The sequence below is a fragment of the Mustela erminea genome, chromosome 19 (genome assembly GCF_009829155.1).
Source record: "Mustela erminea isolate mMusErm1 chromosome 19, mMusErm1.Pri, whole genome shotgun sequence".
Classification (NCBI taxonomy): Eukaryota; Metazoa; Chordata; class Mammalia; order Carnivora; family Mustelidae; genus Mustela; species Mustela erminea.
In genome coordinates, this window is record NC_045632.1 from 56,156,493 (window position 1) to 56,177,325 (window position 20,833).

General features: G+C 50.8%; 1 long non-coding RNA gene across 1 annotated transcript; it reads left to right on the plus strand.

Moving 5' to 3' along the window:
• Window positions 1-3,284: 3,284 nt before the first annotated feature.
• LOC116578745 lies at window positions 3,285-19,955 on the plus strand. The gene is made up of 3 exons (XR_004281035.1): window positions 3,285-3,341; window positions 19,682-19,771; window positions 19,865-19,955. It is a non-coding gene; the product is annotated as an uncharacterized LOC116578745 (long non-coding RNA).
• Window positions 19,956-20,833: the final 878 nt, after the last annotated feature.

The following is a 20,833-nucleotide window of genomic DNA, read 5'->3' on the forward strand; positions in this document are numbered from 1 at the left end:
CTTGGGAAAGTCATTCAACGGCCTCAGCTTTACTTGCCCCCTTTCTGGAAACAGGATAGCAACATCTTTTGCTGGGAGGTGATGTGCAGACCACAGTAAGACCGTGGATATGCAGAGCTTTGGGGGGGGGGGATGGTCTTATTATTCCCCAATTCTCAAAACTAAAAGACCCAAGTCGTATACCAACCATTGCCCCTCATGGTGAGAAGAGAATAGAAAACACATCATTAGACATGTTGACCCGCCTGCAACAGAGGCAGCAGAGAGTCAGAACCCAAACCTGATCTTCCTAGTCAGAGGTCTAGAACCCAAATCCCCCAGGCTTCTGTCCCCAGACGAGGAACCCCAGAGCCCTGCTGGCTTTCCCCTGGAAAGAGGAAGCCCTCGACAGGCACTTTTCTGTACAGTATTTCATTTGATGTCCCCTATGACTCAGAGAGATAGGCATTTTGCTGTACTCTTCTGTTTCTAAACAGACGAGTAAATAACACTCCCAGAGCTGTTTCTAGGACAAGCTGGATCCCTCCACCCCAGGGCCTTTGCACATGTGCTGTTTGGCTGGAAATGCTATTCTTCCCCTCCACCCACACATACGTGCATCTCAGCTCAACTTCACATCATCAGAAGGTCCTTTCTGAATCTTGCAGACCTTGCCAGTGTCCTTGTGTATTGCTTTCATGCCTTTCAGAGCTTCTCTTGTGGTATATATGTATATCCATGTGGTTATCCAATTAATGTCTTTCTGTAGTCTGTAAGCATCAAGAGAGCCAGAACCCACCACGTTGCTCACCACTGACTCTCCAAACTCCTGGGTGCGGCTTGGCTGACACACCCCCCAAATATGTATTTATTGAATGAATGAATGAATGAATGCACTTGCCCAACCTCACACAGTTAGAAAGAGGCAGAACTGGCATTCAATCCAGATCATCTGACCCAAAGTCAACCCACCTCCCACTTTTATCTTGTTGCCAAATCTGAGCAAATGTCAGTTACAAATACGATAAAGGAAAACGTTTTTTTTGTTCTCAGTAAAACTTTCCACTGTGTTCCATGTCAAGTTTTCCTGAAGCCATACAAAAAACATGAGCCTGCCCCCTCAGAGACAAAGCCCAGTTTCTACTTCTTGTCTGCCTCAAAAACACTAATAAATAAAAAATGATACAATAAATAGACGAACCAGACAAGGCAATTGTTGAAAGTTGGGGTGGGGAGAAGACGTTATAGGCTTCCAGAGCGCCAAAGGCACAAAGGATTCTACGGGTCCTCGGGTCCCCCGTCACTGTTCTAAAGGTGGGGAGTGGAGCACAGAAAGGGTAAGCAGCCCACCCCAAAGCACACAGCTGGTTAGTCCAGCGCAACCCTCCTGTACTCAGATCTTTCCACCCTCTCTTTTCTGCAGCCGGAGGTGATCGCAGGCACCCCTCTGCTCGCTCCAGAAGCTGACGGCTTTGTCGACCCTACCCTGCTGTGTCACCTCCTGCCTGCCCACCCAGGGGAAGGACGGCTGTCTGTTACTGCCCCATTTGGGGGGATACCAGCAGGCCACTAGAGTGGGTAGAACAGTGTGCCCCCAAACCGTATGTTGAAGTCCTAACCGCCTCCCCCGCCCCCAGCACCTGGGAGTGTGGCCATATTAGGAAACAGCCTTTGTGGATGTGACCACATCAAGGTGAGCTCAGATCAGCTCAGACCGGGCCCATCTCCAATGCTTGGGGTCATACTGGGAGGGAAAAGAACAAACCGAGAGCACCCTGGAGACTACCTTGGGACAGTGGAGGCAGAGATCCAAGGGGTTCTGCCACAAGCCACGGGACGCCAGAGATGGCCAAGAAGCCGGAAGAGGCAAGGAAGGCTTCTGCCTTGGAGGCTCCGGAGAGCCTGGGCCTGCCGGCAGCCTGATTTCAGACCTCTGCTTCCAGAACATGACAGGGTAGCTGTCTGTTCGTTTCAAGGCCCTCAGTCTGTGGCTCTTGAGGTCCCAGCGCTTAAAGGACACACAGTGTGCGGTCAGCCAAGATTTCTATCCAGGTACGTCTGCCCCTCAGGGCCAAGGGATAAGTTTCTCTCCTCTTCTCCAATCAGCTGTTCCCCCAGCTTTGTAGCTCAGGCCACTGCGAGGACCCTGCCAGGGTTCTCCGCAACAGGGCAGATGGTAGAAGCATCCAGAACAACCCATGTGGTGAGTGTTTTAATGCTCCTACCCCATTGAGGCAGAGAGGTCTCAAATACTCAGTTAAGAGGAGAAGAGAGGGGGATGGGGACCTTCCTACTGAAGATCTGGGGGCTGGAGCAAAGGCCTCTGGTCCCTGGGCCATCCCCACCCACGACTGCCCCTCCCCAACCAGCGTCCCCTGCTGGGGGCACGAACATAGGACAGAGGGAGCTCTGCACGGGACTGCTGTGGGGTGGGAAACACACGCGGGCTCCCAGCCTGTTGACATCAACAAGAAGGAAGGGGAGCCTCGCCTTCGGTGGACGGCGGAGCCCAGAGCATGGTGTACTTTCCCCGAGACAGAGCAGGCCAGCTTGCCCCTTAGTGTAAGAGATCCTGGCACATTTTTAGAAACTTCCATCTCTGTAATTCCAAAAGCTCCAGGGAGGCACCTGACAGCTTGGGGGAAGGCAAGGAATTCTAACAACCCGCAGGACGAACGCTTCCAAACGGCCTGGATGCCGGATTCTGGAGGAAAGCGCACTGGGGGACAGCAAGGAGGGGCTCACAGTGTCCGACCACCGGGACTCAGGGAGAGAAGGGGACGGGGCGTATTCATATCTTTGATTTGCACACGTCTTTACTGTTGGAATTGCATAATGCGCATGTTCATGCATTACTTTTAGAATCCATTTTTCTTTGTTCTTAATTTTCCAACTTGCAGGATGACCCGTTCCCCCCCCCTCCCACTTTTCTGCTGCTTTCCCATGGTAACTGAGCCGCCCGTGATCAGCGGGGAGAGGGAAGCTAACAAGGTGTTAGTACCAAGAAATTCGCACTTTAAAGGCGCCTGCAGCCAGTTCCACCCTGCTCTGCCACAGCCTGGCCAAGCGGAGGCAGAGCCATGCTGGAAAGGCAGGCCAAGGTCACAGACACCACGTACAGCCACACACCGTGTGCCTGGCTGGTCCTCGCCCCCATACCGTGAGGGCAGGGTCACCCCACGGCCAACCCTGGACTGGCGGAGGGTGTGTCCTTCCTTCCCAAGCTCTCCCTGGGAACTGGGTCATGTGACCTGCTCTGGCCAATGGGAAGGGGCGAACGTGGTGCGTGGAAAAGCCAGAACCCGCTCTGCTTCTGGCATCTGAGCTGAGCTGTTGACCCACACGCTGGATGCTGCGGGCGGGTGAGCGCGTGCGGGCGGGTGTGCGTGGGAGCGGGTGTGCACATGGGAGCGGGCGTGCGCGTGGGAGCGGGCGTGCGCGTGAGAGCGGGCGTGCGCGTGGGAGCGGGCGTGCGCGTGAGAGCGGGCGTGGGAGCGGGCGTGCGCGTGAGAGCGGGCGTGCGCGTGGGAGCGGGCGTGCGCGTGGGAGCGGGCGTGCGCGTGGGAGCGGGTGAGCACGTGCAGGCGGGTGTGCGCGTGAGAGCAGGCGTGCGCGTGGGAGCGGGTGAGCACGTGCAGGCGGGTGTGCGCCTGCGGGGGTGGGGCGTGCGCGTGGGAGCAGGTGTGTGCGTGGGAGCAGGCGTGCGCGTGGGGGCAGGTGTGCGCATCTGTTTCACTGAAGTCGAGCAGTCAGTAAGTTAGAATTGTTGCGCGAGAGCCTGACTCATCACTGGCAAGAAATCACCTCCGCTGTTCCTGTCCCCGTGACTCTGGCAAAGTCCTCTCCTGACCTGCATGGGTCACATGAAAGAGCCCTCTCCCAGTCCCCGGCCCCCAACAGTCCTGGTCCGAGGGTGGCCGTACAGCCAGGACAGGCCCAGCAGAGCGCCGTGTCGCCTGCGGACTCCAGGCTGGGAAGACGGACTCTGTTCCTGCGGGGAGCAGGCCGCGGGGAGGGCGAAGGCTCTCGGGGGAGCTCGGCCGCCGCGTTGCTACAGTGAGGAAGTCCGTTGGTGCTGAACACTGAGCCATAACTTACTCGGGAGGCATCAGTGGTGCGGGGCAAACGGCCTACAAGCCCGTCAGAACATATAAGCCTGTTGGAGACCTGGAAGAAAATGGTATTGACCCCAGAAAAGGGACGTGAAATTGCAAAGCCCAGCCTGTGTTTATACAAATATCTACAAAATATATCAGTATGCCACCTTTGTTAATGGTTACAGTTAGCATTTAGAGAATGTCACTGCACGTGGAAGGAAGTGGCAGGTTTGTTTTCCGGTGTCACGTGAGTTCCCAAGTATGCAGGATCCCCGCTGAGAACCCCCAGCCAACTCTTAGCCAAGCCACTTGGAGTGAAGTAAGTCAGGAAGGTTTCTGGGGTGAGGAGCAGCGACCCCCTCAGTGCTCTAGAGAGGGGCTGTGTGTTTTTCACATAACAAGAAATCTGGGGAAATCTGGGGAGCGGGGCCAGTTCCCTCTCCTGTATCTTTGCCCGGAGACAGTCACATACTCATTCCTCACCCCTCCATGAAATGCCAGGAAAGAGAAGGAAATGGCTTTTATTCGTTTAACAAAATGCTCTGTGCCAGCCAGCCTCGTAGGCGCTTCAAAATACTAACTCAGTCCTCGCACAGCCCTATAAAATGGGTGTAATTCCTAGCCACATGCACGGATGAGGAACCTGGCCCAGAGAGGCTGAGTTACTCGGACAAGGTTGCACAGCTTGTACATGGAAACGCTGGGATTCTAGCCCAAGCCATCCGGCTCCAGAATTTACTTCCACAGTCAACTTTGATGCCCCTGGGTGTTAAAGATGCACCCTGGAGCCAGAGGCCGGAGCATCTTCTCCTGAGGGGGGTGACTGCTTCAGGACAGGGTGGATGCCGGAAGGAAATCCAAATGGCGTAAGGCAAGAGAGCAGGGGTGGTGCCCAGTAAGTCCGCAGAGCCGCCCCCCTTGCTTCCTCCTCCCCGTCTCCCCCGTCGTGCCCCATCTCCTTCCTCCCCTGGGCACGTGCTGGCATGAAGTGGACAACTAAGAACCCAGTAACTGCCCCTTCCCCGCGGGGGGACCCTCGGTAGCCCTCCTGCGCCTCCCCTCCCCCTCGACTTCTCACTCTCTGATGTGCGCTATGAGAGGACTTCCGCAGTGCCAGCCCTACACAGATGAGGAGAAGAAAATCTTCTGTTTAAACAGAAATTCTAATCCTCTGAAAGGTGGTGAACAAACAGTCCAGCATGCATTAGAGATGAGCAGATCTTGTTCGCGTAAAATCGTGCTTCAGGTTCTTGAGACAAGCAGAAAATAGCTCTGAGTCCTTACCAGAAGCTTCTTTGTGTCAAAGGACTTGTCTCACCCTTTCAATTTGTGTGGCTCCGAAGGTGCTGAGCGTTCCTGCCCAGGTGGGAAGCCACCTCTCGTGTTGCCAGTGGGTCATACCCCTCCGCTGGGCACTGAGTGGCTTGTCCCCTGCTTTCTACTGCAGTGGTCCAGTCCTTTCAAATGAATGCATTTTCAGGGTTGAGGATGAATTACAAATTGCCTTTACCCATGGGGCAGTGCCCGTGGCCTGGATCCTGGAGGGCTGAGCTCAGGCTTGGGAAAGCTCCCCGTGGTTCTCTAGTTTTGGATGCTGTCAGAGGCAGCTTGTTCTTTCCAGAGCCTCTCTCCCGAGAGCCTCCAGTCCCTGCTTAACCCATGGGCCAGGTGGGGTCTGTCCCAGAAGCTGCCACAACCATGTAAGCAAAAGAAGGGAGTTAGTTACAAAGGGACAGACAGGCCTCCCTGCAGCGAAGGCAGGCAGCGTCCCTCTTAGCTGCGTGACATGTCACCGCAAAACCTCATGGCTGATCAGGACCAGTTGTGCAACGCCCCCAGATTCTGTGGGAGGGGAATTTGGACAGAGCACGATGAGAGGAATGTGTCTTGATGGCCCGGGGCCTCCGCAGTGAAGGCCCAGAGGCCGGACGCATCACTAGGTGGTCGGCTAGGACCTCAGCTGGGCTGTCGAAGGAGCCACGTGCTCGTGGCTTCTCCCTGTGGCCTCAGTGTCATTGAGGAGCTGTCTCTGACTGCAGGGTGGGTGACCGTCCCACAGCCCCAGCTCCTGAAATCCACTGTTGCCTCTGCACGGAGGCCGAGCTTGCCGTGGGCTCTTCCCAGCCAGTGACAGAGCACGGCAGACATCGTGAGCCCTTCCCAGTCCTGGAGAACGTGGGACTCCTCTGACAGGTGACCCTTGACTCCGGGACTCCCCAGTGGCTCTGTCAGGCTTTCTTTAAAACTGTGCTCCAGGGGTGCAGAACTCCCCACTCCTCAGGCATGGGTGGCACAGACTAACATCCTCCCGAAGAGTACAGCGTGGGAGGGGAGTAACTTTTCAGTGGAAAAAGCTGACAGACACACTTCAGGCAAACGGTCAAGGTCGACATCAACACAGACGTCCTGCTGCTAGCGCACACTCTTGATATGATGGAGGAGGACACTTCACCTCTGAAACTCTAGGAGTGTCCCTCACAACCAAACTCTTAACCATGAGAATAAGCATCAGACAGCCCCCGAGCCCCCTTCCCTCTGGAAACCATCTGTTTGTTCGCTGTAGTTAAGAGTCTGCTTCTTGGTTTGTCTCTCTTTTTCCCCCTTTGCTCATTGATTTTGTTTAAGTTCCACGTCCGAGTGAGATCATGCGTGTTGGTCTATGTCGACTTCTTTGACGTGGCGGTGTCCCCTCAAGCTCCATCCACGTCGTGGCACATGGCAAGCGTTCGTCCTTTCTGATGGCTGAGTAATATTCCTTTGTGTACAAACACCCGCCCTCTTTATCCGTTCTTCCATGGACGGACACGTGAGCTGCTTCCACACTTGGACCTTTGTAAACCATCGGGATCCGTGTGTCCTTTCAAGTTAGCGTTTTTGTATTCTTCGGATGTATACCCAGTATTGGAATTCCGGATCGCATGGTAGCTCTGTGTTCAGTCTTGAAGGACCTTCCATGCTTTTTTCCACAGCGGCTGCACCAGTTTGCATTCCCCCCAACGGTGCATGAGAGACCCCGTCTCTTCCCATCCTCACCAACACTTGTCGTTTCCTGGGGGAGTTGATCTTAACCTTCCCGACAGGTGTGAGGCGGCATCCCATTGTGGCTTTGATTTGCATTTCCCTGACGATGAGTGAAGTGGAGCATCTTTTCATGTGTCCATTGGCCATTTGGTCTATTCATGTCTTCTGCTCATTTTTTTTTAAAGATTTTATTTATTTATTTGATACATCACGAGTAGGCAGAAAGGCAGGCAGGAAGAGCTGGGGAAGCAGGCTCCCCGCTGAGCAGAGAGCCCGATGCGGGGCTCGATCCCAGGACCCTGGGATCATGACCTGAGCCGAAGGCAGAGGCTTAACCCACTGAGCCACCCAGGCACCCCTTCTGCCCATTTTTTAATTGGATTCTTCATTTTGTTTTGTTTTGTTTTTTTATGTTGAGTTGTATAAGTTCTTTATAGGTTTTGGATACTGAGCCTTTATCTGATAGGTCACTGGCACATGCCTTCTCCCATTTAGTGGGTTGTCTTTTAGTTCTTCTGATGGTTTCCTTCACTGGACAGAGACATTTTATTGTGATAAATTGCCAATAGTTCATTTTTCTTTTGTTCCCCTTGCCTCGGGGGGACCTGTCTAGAAACAAGTTGCTACCGCAGATGTCAGAGAAATTACTGCTCGTGCTCTCTTCTAGGATTTTTATGGGTTCAGGCCTCACATTTCGGTCTTTAATCCATTTGGGGTTTATTTTTGTGTCTGGTATAAGAGAGTGGTCCGGTTTCATTCTTCTGCGTGTCGCTGTCCGGTTTTCCCCACACCGTTTGTTGAAGAGACTGCCTTTTTCCCTTTGCATATTCTCTGCTTCTTCATGAAAGATACATCAGCCATCTAATCATGGGTCTGTTTCTGGGCTCTCTCTTCTGGTCCACTGATGCATGTGTCTCTTTTTGTGTCCGTACCACACTGTCTTGATGGCTGTAGGTTGGTAGTCTATCTTGAAATCTGGTATTGTGATACCTCCAGTTTTGTTCATCTTGTTTCAAGGTTTCTTTGGCCATTTGGGGTCTTTCATGGTTCCATACAAATGTGGAGATCATGTGTTCTGTCTAGCTCATTCCTTGGTATTTTGCTATTTGGGGTGCAATTGTAAATGGGATTATTTTCTTAATGTCTCTTCCTGGTGCTTCGTTATTGCCGTGAGAAGTTTTAAGCTGAGAAGTAACGTGTTAGGATTTGTGATTTTTATGACCTGTCCCCACATGGGGACACACGGACACCGGGTGCCCTCCTACAAGTAATAGAAATCCCGGCTCCAGCTGGCTTCAAGGAGAAGGAAGAGTCCTGCCTCCCTTTTCACAGAGCACAAAGATAGAGCCAACTCAGGCGGGGCGCCAGACCAGTTTCCCAATTTGATGGGCTCTGGCCCCATCCGCCTGCAGCATGCTGGCCTCGTCCTTGGTCTGGTGGCAGGCTGGGCCCCACCTTCCAAGCATCTCATCCAGGTAGAAGAATAGCTCAAGGAAATAATAGCAACACCTCCAGTAATTCTCTTTTAGGAATGAAGAAACTCTTCCCAAAAGGTCCTGGCAGAATTCTTCTTAGCCCACTGACCAGAACAGGATGATGTACTTAGTCCAACCCACTCACTGCAGAGAAGATGGGGCCACCCTAATTGGCTTAGATTAACAAAAATCTACCCCTGATTTGGAGATCAGGTTACTGGGATTATTGAGTTCTTGGAGATTCTTAGCCAGGAGGACTTCGCAAGGAAAGATACTGTGGCCAGATTGATACCCAGCCGCACCCAGCGCCAGAGCTGGAATGGATGCCGGAAGACCCCTTGGAGGCGCCCCCAGTGGTCCAGACCAGAGACGACGTTGCCTACACCAGCAGTAGACTTCTAGAGAACTGGGGGGACCGGATGTGTGTTAGAGAAGTCCGTTCCATAGGACTTTTGGTAGATGGGAGAGCCTGGAGCAGGAGGTAGCTTCTTTGTGTGGATTTAATATTATCTGGTTGTTTTCTTAAATTCACCGTCCTACTGATCACACCCCAAAACCACCCCCAGAGACACTATTCTGCCTTCAGAGGGGGGTCTGCATTCTCCATTAATAACATAATACGAAATTCCCTGAGAATAATGACCCCATTTCTCAGGGTTATTTTCTGTCCCCACCGATGGCTTCACCCAGTGTTCCAGGGCTGAGCACTTAGAATCAGGTCAGTCCAGTCTGGAGTCGTTTTTAAAGAAAAAAGACAAACTTGCATTCAGTCAGTTCCGTGTTTAATAAAATGATGCCGCTTAAGATTTCAGCTTGATTGAATTTAAAATATAAATGCCTAGGTATAAAGGAAAACATAACGGCTCTTATTGAAGCAGCTCCGTTCAAAAGCCTCGTTCAGATTTCGTGTGGTTTCCCATCTGCTTTTCCTGCTGACTCATTCTTTCCACAAACAACTTCAGAAACAATGAAGCCTGCGTTTATCAGTGGGGATAACACCGTCCTGTCTTGACAAGTACGAGGAATGGCTCATCAGCACACTTAGTCTGCTCGGAAGGAAAGGTGGTCTGCCAGTTTGTGTTATTAGCCCCAGAAGGAACCCTATAATGAATAAGCCCTAGACAGACCACGGGTTCTCTGTTCATATATGCTCCAGCCTTATAAGTACTTTGAAATCACTCTGGGCTGTTCTTTGATATCCTTCGGAGCCATACGCTTTGCTATAAACCTTAAACTTCATTTGGAGTCAATTTATCCACAAACTTTCAAAGAAAACTGGGCAGTTTCCCCAAGCAAATGACTCCTGTAATGTGAAACAGTGTCTCATAAACAGGGCCACTTTACTGTTGATAAGACTGCCCGGAGATTAGGACCACGCACGTTCATACCAACTGATGGACGAGCAGTCGGGATCAAACCCTTTATTGGTTTTGTTGTTGTTGTTGCTCTTGTTGGTTTGGTTTTTTTTTTTTGTTTGGGGTTTTGTTTTTTGTTTTTTTTTTTTTTTTTTTTGGCCTTTCAGGTTGTTAACTATAAATGAGGGATGATATCTTGTATGGGCACAGGAGTGGGTACTCTCATAAAAGGTTCGTGAGATATGAATTGCTACAGACTTATGGGGAGGCGTGGCAGCAGTCCCCGGGAAACGTGCAAGGGGACACCTGGGTGGCTCAGTTGACCCAGGCGTCCAGCTCATGGTTTTGGCTCAGGTCGTGATCTCGGGGTCATGGGACGGAGCTCCATATCAGGTTCCGTGCTCAAGGTGGAGTCTGCTTGTCCCTCTCCTTCTGCTCATTTCCCTGCTAGCTCGCTCGATCTCTCTCAAATAAATGAATAAATAAAATCATTTTTTAATAAATAAAATGTCCAGAATGCAACAGCGGTCACACTAGAGAATACTTACCCAGTAGCAAAAAGAATAACAGAGCGGTGCCTGGTAGCGTTGATTGTGATAGGAGAAAACTAGAAACCACCTAAAACCCTACAGAATTTAGTAAATGGTCATGTACCTGCATTCAAAAAGACCTGGGCCAGTCAATACAGATGGTGATTATCGAGACGTGTTGTGGAGGAGGAAAATGTGAGAAATGAGTCGAGCTGGACTCATGTTAGACCCAACTCAGCCCCAAGGCGGCGTTCTGTGTGGGTGTGTGTTTAGGCAGGTGCTCGGAAGGGCTCTGGGACCGCAGAGCCCATGGGCACTCAGCGCGTGAATCGTTGGACTACTCCACGAGGCTAATAATATTCTCTCTGGCCTCTGCCTTTCGAATTCCGTTCACAGAGTATTCCAAACCCCAGCTTATTTTCAAAATCTGTGAGTGATTTTCCTAAGGCAGGGTGGCTGTTCCTCGGTGTCCCCTGTCAGCCCCCCCCCCCCGCTGCCCAGCGTGGTGATCTCTTCACCTGCTCCAGATCTCCCTGCAGAGTCTGCGGTGGTCAGCCCGGACGACATCCTGCCTCTCGGCGGCTGTGCCCGTGGAACCTTCCTCCCCACCCCCTCTCCTTGCGTGATTGGGGCTTTTATCCTTTATACAGGAACCTAAATGTCCCTTCTCCAGAGAAGCCATGTGAACCCCCAGGATGGGACACGTCACTCCGTGATAGGTGCCTGGATGGCGCCGTGTGCCGCGCTCCCTTGTCCTCCGCATAACTGAGACGACACCCCCACCGTGTCGCCAACTGTTGAACCAGGAAGGACTCCTAACCTGCAGACGCTAACCTCCGTAGGCCTCCATATGGACCACCTCGACTTCTGTGTCTCATTTGTTTAATACTGACCCCTTCCAGACCCCAGGAGTCATGCAGCATCTTTGTGTTTCTGCTTGTGAGAAAGGTGGGGCTCGTACTAGGACGCCGTAAGGCTGTCGTGAGGATCGTGTATCCTGACACCGTCAGGCATGGAGAGTGGTGTCTGGCACATTCTATTTTAAGAACTCGGCATATCCGAGCTGTTGCTACAGACGCCAAGCTCCGTGAGGGTGGGGTCGCCTCCATCTTGCTTATTATGGTGGATTGCAAACCATGACCTCAGATTCCTCTCATCCCGGTACAGGTCCCTGGGCGATGGGGTTTTGCCTCTCCTTCTGTCTAGAGATGGGCTCCTAGGTCCCCTCCCCTTGAATCCGGACTGGCCCCATGACTTGCTCTAACCCATAAATGCTACAGAAGGGCTATTCTACCATCTCTGAGGCCCAGCCTGAGAGCCCTTGCCCTTTCCACGTTCCTTCTTGTGGAATGCCGCCTTCTGAGGATGTTGATCTAACCGAACCCCAGGCCGGAGCAGAGCTGGGGCACCACCAACACCCAACACCAACCACCATAGCTGTGAGTGGAGCCATATTGGGACTTCTGGCCCTGCTGACCCTCGAGCCACATGTCCTGGTAAGACCAGCAGGAGAATGCCCAGCCCGTCCACAGGATCATAAGTCAGAAAACATCACTGTTGTCCCAAGCTAAGTATTAATACTACATATTGGCCGGTGTCTTTTGTTACTCAGCAACACTAACGGATACATCTGCCATTGTTTCTGTCACGCTTCGCATGGGGCTGACACTGGTGAATGCCCAATAAATATTTGCTGAATGTATAAGTGAGTCTGTGAACAAAAGACACAACCAGTGGGCGAATGAATGGAGGGATGGAGAGACATGTGAGGGAGGCAGCCCTTTTTTAGTCTCTTGGCCGGATCCATTCCTCAGAGTAGGAGGACTGAGGGACAACAGCCACCATCTCTGTAACTGTTGATTGCAGAGACTGTGCTTCGAAAGGGAGATGTGATCAGACGTTATCCCCCAATCGCATCAGACCGACTTCCTTTGTCTTCACTGTGGAGTACAGAGGAACACCCAAATTTCAGGTGCGCGTACCTGGACTGCCTTAAAAACCAAACGATCTGCTACATTTCAGGAAATTATGCTCAAACTGGTTATCCTAGTTATGAGTAGCGTCGATATTTCTTCTTCCATCAACCACAGATAAAAAGGGCTGTGTTGGGAACACGGACCGTAATTTGGCCTCCGTGGAGTGCCTGAGTTTATCTTTATCGTGTACAACAGAAATCTTAATTTTCCACTTGTATTAAGCTCTTCTCGCTCCTGAGGCAAAACCGGAAGGCAAAAAATCTTCAAAGCCATTGAACTGTGCTCACGTCTTTGTGTCGGATTCCAGCTTCAAGACGGAGTTGGGAAGACAAAACAGATTAATTAATTCAGGTGTCACAATTGTAATCATCTAATTGGCTTTACTCCCCAGATTCTCAATATTTTTAATTCAGCCCATAGTTAAGTGTTAGAGATTTCTATGGCATTTGTTAATCAACTACCAGAAAACATAGTTTTCCTTTTTAAAATGAGTTATTGGGGCAGGCAGGGAGGGAAGTGGAAAGAGAAAATAAATGGGCCAATTTTCTCATTTTTCATGCCAAAGAGTCACTAAATACCGGTGAGAATTAAAACATGGAGCCCAAGAGAAAGTCAGTGGCTTCAGCTTCTATGACTTTGATAATCTGTTTTCTTAACTTTGAAGGGATGGGGAACTTGTTTCTCCCGATTGTGTGTGCGTATGTGCACGTGTGTGCATATCCAACAGTTGGCATCTGTTTACTTTAACATCCGATTGTTTTATTGTTGAATCCAAGTAAAATCAAATCCTTTCTCATCGAAAATATTATGTATAGTAACATACCCCGTTTTCAGCAAAGCACATTACTGGTTTTCTTTCATTCATACCTTGGAGACCAGGTGCTAACCATGGTCCTGATTTGGGGAGGAGGGTATGAAGGCGCTTTTTTCTTTGGCATTATTCTTTGCACTTTTAAACATTGTTCACTTTTTTTTTTTTTAAAGCATAAGCATGTATCCTTTTATGAAAACTATGAAATCATTGCTTTTTTTTTTCATTGCTTTTTTATACCAAATAACGAAATATATATTTCCTACTTTCCTTCAAGTTAGATCTTTACTGCAAACCGTCTGGCTTTAGAAACCCATGGCAGAGCTAGTGTCTGGAGAGGCTGTCAGCCGGGCATTGGTGGGCTGGTGAGAGGGATTCTGTGAGGTCAAGGGGGAGTCCCGGGGAGCGCTAGGGAGGGGCAGAGACACGCAGAACAGCAGAAGCATCTCCTGTCCCACAGGCAGGTTGGCCTGAAAGATTAAGAAGGGGTGAGTGAAGGTGTGGCCCAGGCAGCAGAGAGCTTGCTAAAGGTCGAGGTTCAGGGGTCTCCAAGAAAGGGACCTTAGTGGCTCTCCTGCCCTCAGGGGTCCTGTCTGGTTAACTCACACTTAGAAATTCCAGAACACTGAGTGCTGGAGGCTGTCACAAGGTGTCACATTCCCAGTATGGTTCTATATAAAATGTAACATCCAGAAACATCCGGAGAGGCACAGAGGGCCTCCAGCCCTGTGTCGGAGAGTGGAGCCGTCCACTTGCTGCCCCTCACAGGGACTCCCCAGTGGCTGTGGGAGGCCATCCCACACACGCCCTGTGGCCGAGCAGCAGGGAGACCAGTGAAGAGCCCTTCTAGCCACAGACGTGGTGCCCCAGCTCTCTCCTCTGTCTCCCCAGCGCCAGATGTTCCCCGTGGGTCCTGATAAGACCCGCGGGTAACTTCCCGTCCTGTTGCCGGGGCTACAAAGGGACGAGCCCACCCCTAACCCCAGGGACAACATACACTATCAAAAAGTAAGCAAAAGGAGCAGAAGAAGATGCGGGAGGATTTGGTACAACCTTGGAGTAAAGAACACTTTTCTGAGTGCGACGCCAAACTCAGAAGCCACAAGGGAGATGGACAGATGGGACACGCCCAAGACTTGGCAGGTCCAAACGCCTGATTTCTTCAATGTAAGAACAGCTCCTCCGAATCAGTAAGAAAAAGACTGACAAGTGACTAGATAAGAGGCAGGACTGGCAACAGGCCCCGAAAAGGGAACAGCAGCTACCCCTAAATCCTAGAGAAGCAGCTCAGCCTCACTTGGAAACAGAGAAATGCAGGGAGCTGCCCTCCTGCGGGTCAGGCTGAGGAGGGGCGGGGCTCCCTGCACGGGGCGGGGCTCCCTGCACGGGGCGGGGCCTCAGAGCTCCTTGCTCCCTGCAGACCCAGGGGTCGGTGTCCCTTCAGAGCTGCAGACCAGGTGTCTATCTCGCCTTCTCAGAAAATATGTTTGCAGTGCAAGCAAGCAGGATTCCTAAGCAAAAAGGTTTGAAGTGCAGGGGCGCCTGGGTGGCTCAGTGGGCAATTCGCAGATGTTCCCTCCCTTCCACAGGGCAGCTCTTCGGCCTGCTCATTCACTCGTGCAGTAAGTACTCTCTGAGCAATTACTGTGCTTGGCATTGTTCTGGGTCCTGGGGAAACAGCGAACAAACCCCCTGTCCTCATGGCCCTTGCGTTCTGGCATCGGAGACAGACAAGTGTGTACCCGGCGTGCAGGTGGTGCTGTATGCTAGAGGGGAGATGAAGAGCGCCGGTAGGGTGTTGGGACGGACCTTGTGTGATCTTTACATACAGTTCTCAAGAAAGTCCCTGAAGAGATCATGACATTTGAGCTGAGATCTCAAAGAAATGGGGGAGCCAGCCATAGGGATATCTGGGGCAAGGGCACGTGTTCTAGATGGAGGGAACTGTGCGTGCAAGGGTCCTGTGGCAGAAACAGAGCCAGTATGCTCCCAGGAAGCAGGGAGGTCAGTGAGGCTGATGCTAAGTGAAAGGTGGGAGGAGATGAGACCAAAGAGGTGGTCCAGGGCCAAACAGAGTCGGGCTTAGCACATCGCTGTGGACCGGGTGAGGCCGGCCGGTGCACTGGCCGGTGCCCTGGCCGGTGCCAGTCCATAAATAATCTGTTGAACTTGAACTTCACATGCAGTGTCGTCGTGGTGAGGGGAAATCCCCTTTAAACATTGTGCTTCCAGTCTATGAAAAGGAGGCATCGAATCATTTTTTAAAACTTTCTGCTTCAATTACTCATGTTTTCAAACATTTTCTCTTATTTAGTGATAAATTACATTAAGAACAAAGCCTATATTTGGTCTGGGCGTCTTTTCTCTAATGAGTTGTTTAATGCCGGTTGGTAGAATTTTATCAAAAACCTCTGCATTTATCATTACAAGTGGTATTGATCTCTCCTATTTTTCAGAAATAGGATTTTTTTTCGTGGTTCTAGAATATTCCATTATAAGAGGGTACCATAATCATTTAAGTGAGTTTCTGGGATGGAATATTGGAGAAGGGTTTGATTTAACAGTCTCCCTCCCCCTTCCTGTTCTTCCCCCCCACCCTCGTGCACACACCCAGGACACATACACACCCTACACACACGACACGTGGACACAAATACCGACGCCAAGGGAAGAAGGATGGAGATGCTGGGTATTGTTCTCATTCTCTGGTTCCCTCCCTCCTGGGTCCTCTCCCCCAGACCCACCTCTGTGGGGCAGCCTGTCCGTGGACCTCCCTTCCCTTGCCTGGTCAGGCCTCCCACCCCCTTGCCCTGGCTCCGTGTCTCTGCTGGCTTCCCTGGACCCTGGCCACATCTCGGTCTTGTTCCCAGCAGGAGGGGGCTGTTTCCTGCCGGGAACCTGCCGTGTACTCCAGGCCCCTTCTTCATGTCTCGCTGTATCACCAGCTTCCCCTGGTAAGTTCAGGACCCCCCGAGATGCAGTCCCCTTGCAGATCCTAAACAGGAAGCAGGGCAGAAGTCCAGATTCCCCATAACACCGTAGTCAGGGGCTCCTCTGTGAAAACTAGCCACAGGAAACCTCCCAAAAATGGAGTCAGGAGGTGGGCAGGGGCAGCACTCTTGCCCTGCCTCACGCGTAGTCGGTTGCAGACGCAGCCGGAAGAGGGGGCTTAACCTTGCAGGTGGCCGCTACTCCTGGAAGAGAACTTTCTTCCTTCCTGGGCAGCAGCTTCGCCAGCAAGAAGCCACCACACCTGGAACCCCCTGTTTCCTCCAGTGGACTTTTAGCTCATAACCACCCTTCCAACATCCTTTTCTCCTTAAAAAGCTTGCCTCTGTATCAACCCAGAGTTGCCCACGGTTTTGCCACAGCTTTTCGGTCCCAGATTGCAATTCTTTGATTCCACTAAACCCATCTGTTGCTGGTAACATAACTGGCAGTTTTATCTTTCAGGTTAACACCTCTAAAGGACCCACACATCCCGCCTTCCCCTCTGTCCCCCACATTTCTTGTTTCCCCTCCAAACTCCAGCATCATGAGGGAGGGCTTTCCCCATGTGGCAGCCTATATGATGTCTTTCTGCCCCTTGAAAAGGGATGCCCCTTCTCGGGATATTTTATTTTCATTTGGCAAAAAAGCATTACAACGGAGTGATTTTTTATCTAGAAAACTTTGAGGATAAATACACAAATCTGCAGTTACCTCTGCCGTGAATAGCAGGCTCCCCTTGGAGGATGTCCTTGTGCAGTGCACAACCTGCTCTCCCAGCCCTGCCTTCTTAGCTCTTCTTCATATGTATGTATCACATATGTGTTCTTCCTACTTCTATCTTCATGACTAAGCACTAGGCATTTCTGCATCGCGGGAGAAACTCTAATGTCCAATGGTCCAAACCAGCACCCTACTAGAAAGGTCAAGTACCCACCTGTGCTATCTGGGGACGGTAAGTTCCTGTTTAGTCTTAGGAGGTGGACTGTTTCAAGAACACGTTAAAAGAGGAAGCTTAAAAGGTGTCAGCCTAAGTGTGGGCAAATAGGTTTTCTCCTTTATATGGGCTGGAGACTCAAGTCATCTCTCAAACCCCACTCGCTTCCCCATTTTACAGGTTTAGAAACTGAGCCCTGTACCCCAGGCTAAGCAGCTCCTCCAGGGTCACCTTGTGAAATGCTAGACTGTGTGGCCTTCCCACTTGGAATCCCCTAACACCTCAGTAAATTGGAACAGGAGACCAGAGAACATGGGAGATGAGCCCAGCAGGACCCCCTGCTTCCCACCCCTGCTGCTTTCCCCTTGGCCGCTGGACATTCGCGGCCTTCTGAACACCTCGGGCTGTGAGCCGGGATGTCAGTTTTCACTTAGGGAACATTTTTACACGGCAGTCGAAAGCCATTTAAGAAATAAACGCTGGGAAGATGATAATGGAAGTGCTGGTAACCTTTAATGACAGCAGCACTTGCAAAACGTACAGTTCAGGAAGGGCCGACGCTTGATCCAAAAAGCTCTTGTTAAAATCCAATCATCTTCCGCAATGAGCATTAGCAGGAAATGCCTGCAATGAACAAAAACACAGGAAAGGTTAATGGCCTTCTTCGCTAAAATGATTCGGGGTTTTATCTCACGTTCCGACTCATCCTCACACGCTGCGCACACTGAAGGGTTTTTTTTTTTTTTCCTTTTTGGTAATCAGGAAAAAAATTGATTACCAAAATTATAATTAAGAGGTGGGGAAAGCTGCAACAATTTGGCTGCTTCATTTAGCACATATTTCAGGTTAATTGCGTGATTTTACTAATGAAGATATTTGCATGAATATTTTCAGTGGCTACGTTCAACTTACTGTGCAGCGAGCGCTCTGCCAAGTAGATGGGACTTTGTTTTTTGTTGGATTCAGGATGGGACAGAGGCTGAAACTCTCAGGGGCATCCATAGGGAATGCCCAGCTTCACGCGTCAGGATCCTAATTAGGAATCCGTCAAAGCCCCCTGGTAGAATTCACATGTCCTACTTGCACAGCCGGATCCTTCTCTGATTTTGCAGGAAACTAGGTGATTCCAAAGATACTGGAGAAGCCACCTTTACCACCAGTTTTTGAAGAAGTATTCTTAAAAAGAAGTATTTCCCCCATACCTATCCCGTCCGACTCCCCACAGGTAATCAGAACTTATGCCCGCTTTTTAAAAAAATAAATGATTATTAAAAAATAAGAGAAATTTTAAAATACAAAATAGCAAAAGAAAATAAAAATTATCCGTACTTTAACCATCCAAAGATAACCACTGTTAAACTTTAGAAGGGCATAGGGGCATCTGGATGGCTGAGCGTCTGATTCTCAATAACAGCTCAGGTCATGATCTCAGGGTTCTGAGATCGAGCTCCGCGTCTGGCTCTACACTTAATAGGCAGTCTGTTTGAGATGCCCTCTCTCCCTCTCCTTCTGCCTCTCCCCACCGCGCATTCACACTCTCAATAATTAAAATAAATATATTCACAAATTATAAGAAAAAAGTTTAGAGGGTGTACTATTCTCAATGTTTTTCCTTTGCATAAATGTACATTTTTACCAAAATGGATTCTCCCGTAGATATGGTTTTTAAAATTTAAACTTGTGTTTCACTCAGCAATAAACTGGGGACACTTTTTCTATCAGTAAACTCTCTTTCTACCACTCTATGAAGGTATGAGGTCTTTCATAATGGAGACAGGCCATAATTTGTCGAAGGGAACCCCTCTTGTTGGGCCTCAAGGCTGAATGCACCTGTTCCCTGTTAAAAGCAGCAAGCAGGCGTGCCTGGGTGCTCAGTGGGTTAAGCTTCTGCTTCCAGCTCAGGTCATAATCTCCGGGTCCCGGGATCAAGCCCCGCATCGGGCTCTCTGCTCCGCAGGGAGCCTGCTTCCTTCTCTCTCTGCCTGCCTCTCTGCCTACTTGTGACCTCTGTCTGTCAAATAAATAAAATCTTTAAAAAAAAAAAAAAAAAGAAAAAGAAAAGCAGGCAGTGAACACTCTTTGAAACTCCTAAGCACACCTATCATTTCCCGAAGATAAATTCGCAGATACTAAATGCTTAGAAAGCCTTAGTAGATGCTGCAATTTGGCCCTGCAAACATATCGACTTAAAACCCCACCAGCCTTGTGGGTTAAGGCCCATTTTCCCACATTCTCACCAACGCCAGGACCTGATGCCATTATTTGAAAATGCTAGCTAAAAAAAAATTCATCTCTTAGTGGATTTAATTTGCATTTCTTCAGTTACCAGTGGTTATTTATTAGCCGTTGGGGGTTCTTCGTGAATTACCCTCGCAAATGCTTTGCCCATCTTTTTAAATTGGGTTCATTTTTCTGTGTCGTGGGATCTATGTTTTAAGGACACTGAGCTGTATATATGAGACACTCACTTTTTTTTTTTTTTTACTGACTTTAACATTTTGGGTTGGCGCAGAAACTAAAATGATTACATCTTGCTTACCGTGCTCAGCCTCCGCGAGAGAGCTGGGCGGGGAGGAGGAGGCGCCCCCGGAAGGACCGGCAGGTGAGCGTGGGGCGGTGGGCCGTGAGGGTGCCGCTGGCCGGGTTCTACCGGCCTAGCCCACCCGATTCTCACGGTGTTACGTTGGTTTTGCAGATGAAGAAATAGAGGTTCAGAGGGCTTCAGGACTTGTCCCAGGTCCCTCAGGGACCGTGGCAGGATTTGACCCCCAGCGGGTGTCTCCGGGGCTGGAACGTGACTGCAACAGATCAGAGAACACGCTTCCCGCGTCTTGAAACTCGGGCTCCAGGCAGCCAGACCTGTCGGAACGGGTCTCCGGTAGAAATGCTCGGCATGTGTCACAGCAAACCCAATGGCAGTTGATTAAACTAATAGGGGTTTTCATAAAAGGACGTTTATTTGCGGGTTCACGTGACGTGGACAGTGAGTCATGCGTGAACGGATTTGTCGGAACCGCAAAGGCTCTCTGATGGCGTCTGGGACTGTGTGTGTCTTCTGGGTATCCGAGCATCGTCTGGGCCGTTTCTGAGAGGAGAGGCTGTGGCTGGACAGATGTGGGCGATCAAAGGCGTGGTTGGTAGAGGAAGGCGGTCTGCAGCCCCAGTGGAGGGTGCGGGCTCCGTCCCAGTCCCCTTGGGCGTGCAGGGGGCGGGGGGGGCGCCCTCCAGGGCTGGGGACACTGGGAGCCGCTCCCAGGGACTGAGAAGCACCGCCTCCCGGCTCTGGCTCTGCTCAGCGGAGATGCATATCCACCCCCCCAAACCCAATAACCCTACTTATGTGCCGACGTGTGAGTGCCTTGGAGAGGTCAACACCCTTCTTAGGAGGTCTTCCCTCTCCTGCCTGCTGTGGACAAAGACAGCAAGACTCTGAGAGGCACCGTACAAGGGAAGCCTTCCCCAGGTCCCCCCTTAGCATCCAGGGCAGGTGCGGACGGAGGGAAAGAGCAGGGCAGGGGAGGGGCTGGGGCTTGGACCCGGGATGGTGGGCCAAGCTCCGGCTAGGAAGGAAGGGCTTCTCTTTCCAAGCTGAGATGCCCCATGGCTAGAATCTGGAAAATGTCAGGAAAACAAAAAAACAAAAAAAAAGCAAAAATTAAAAAAT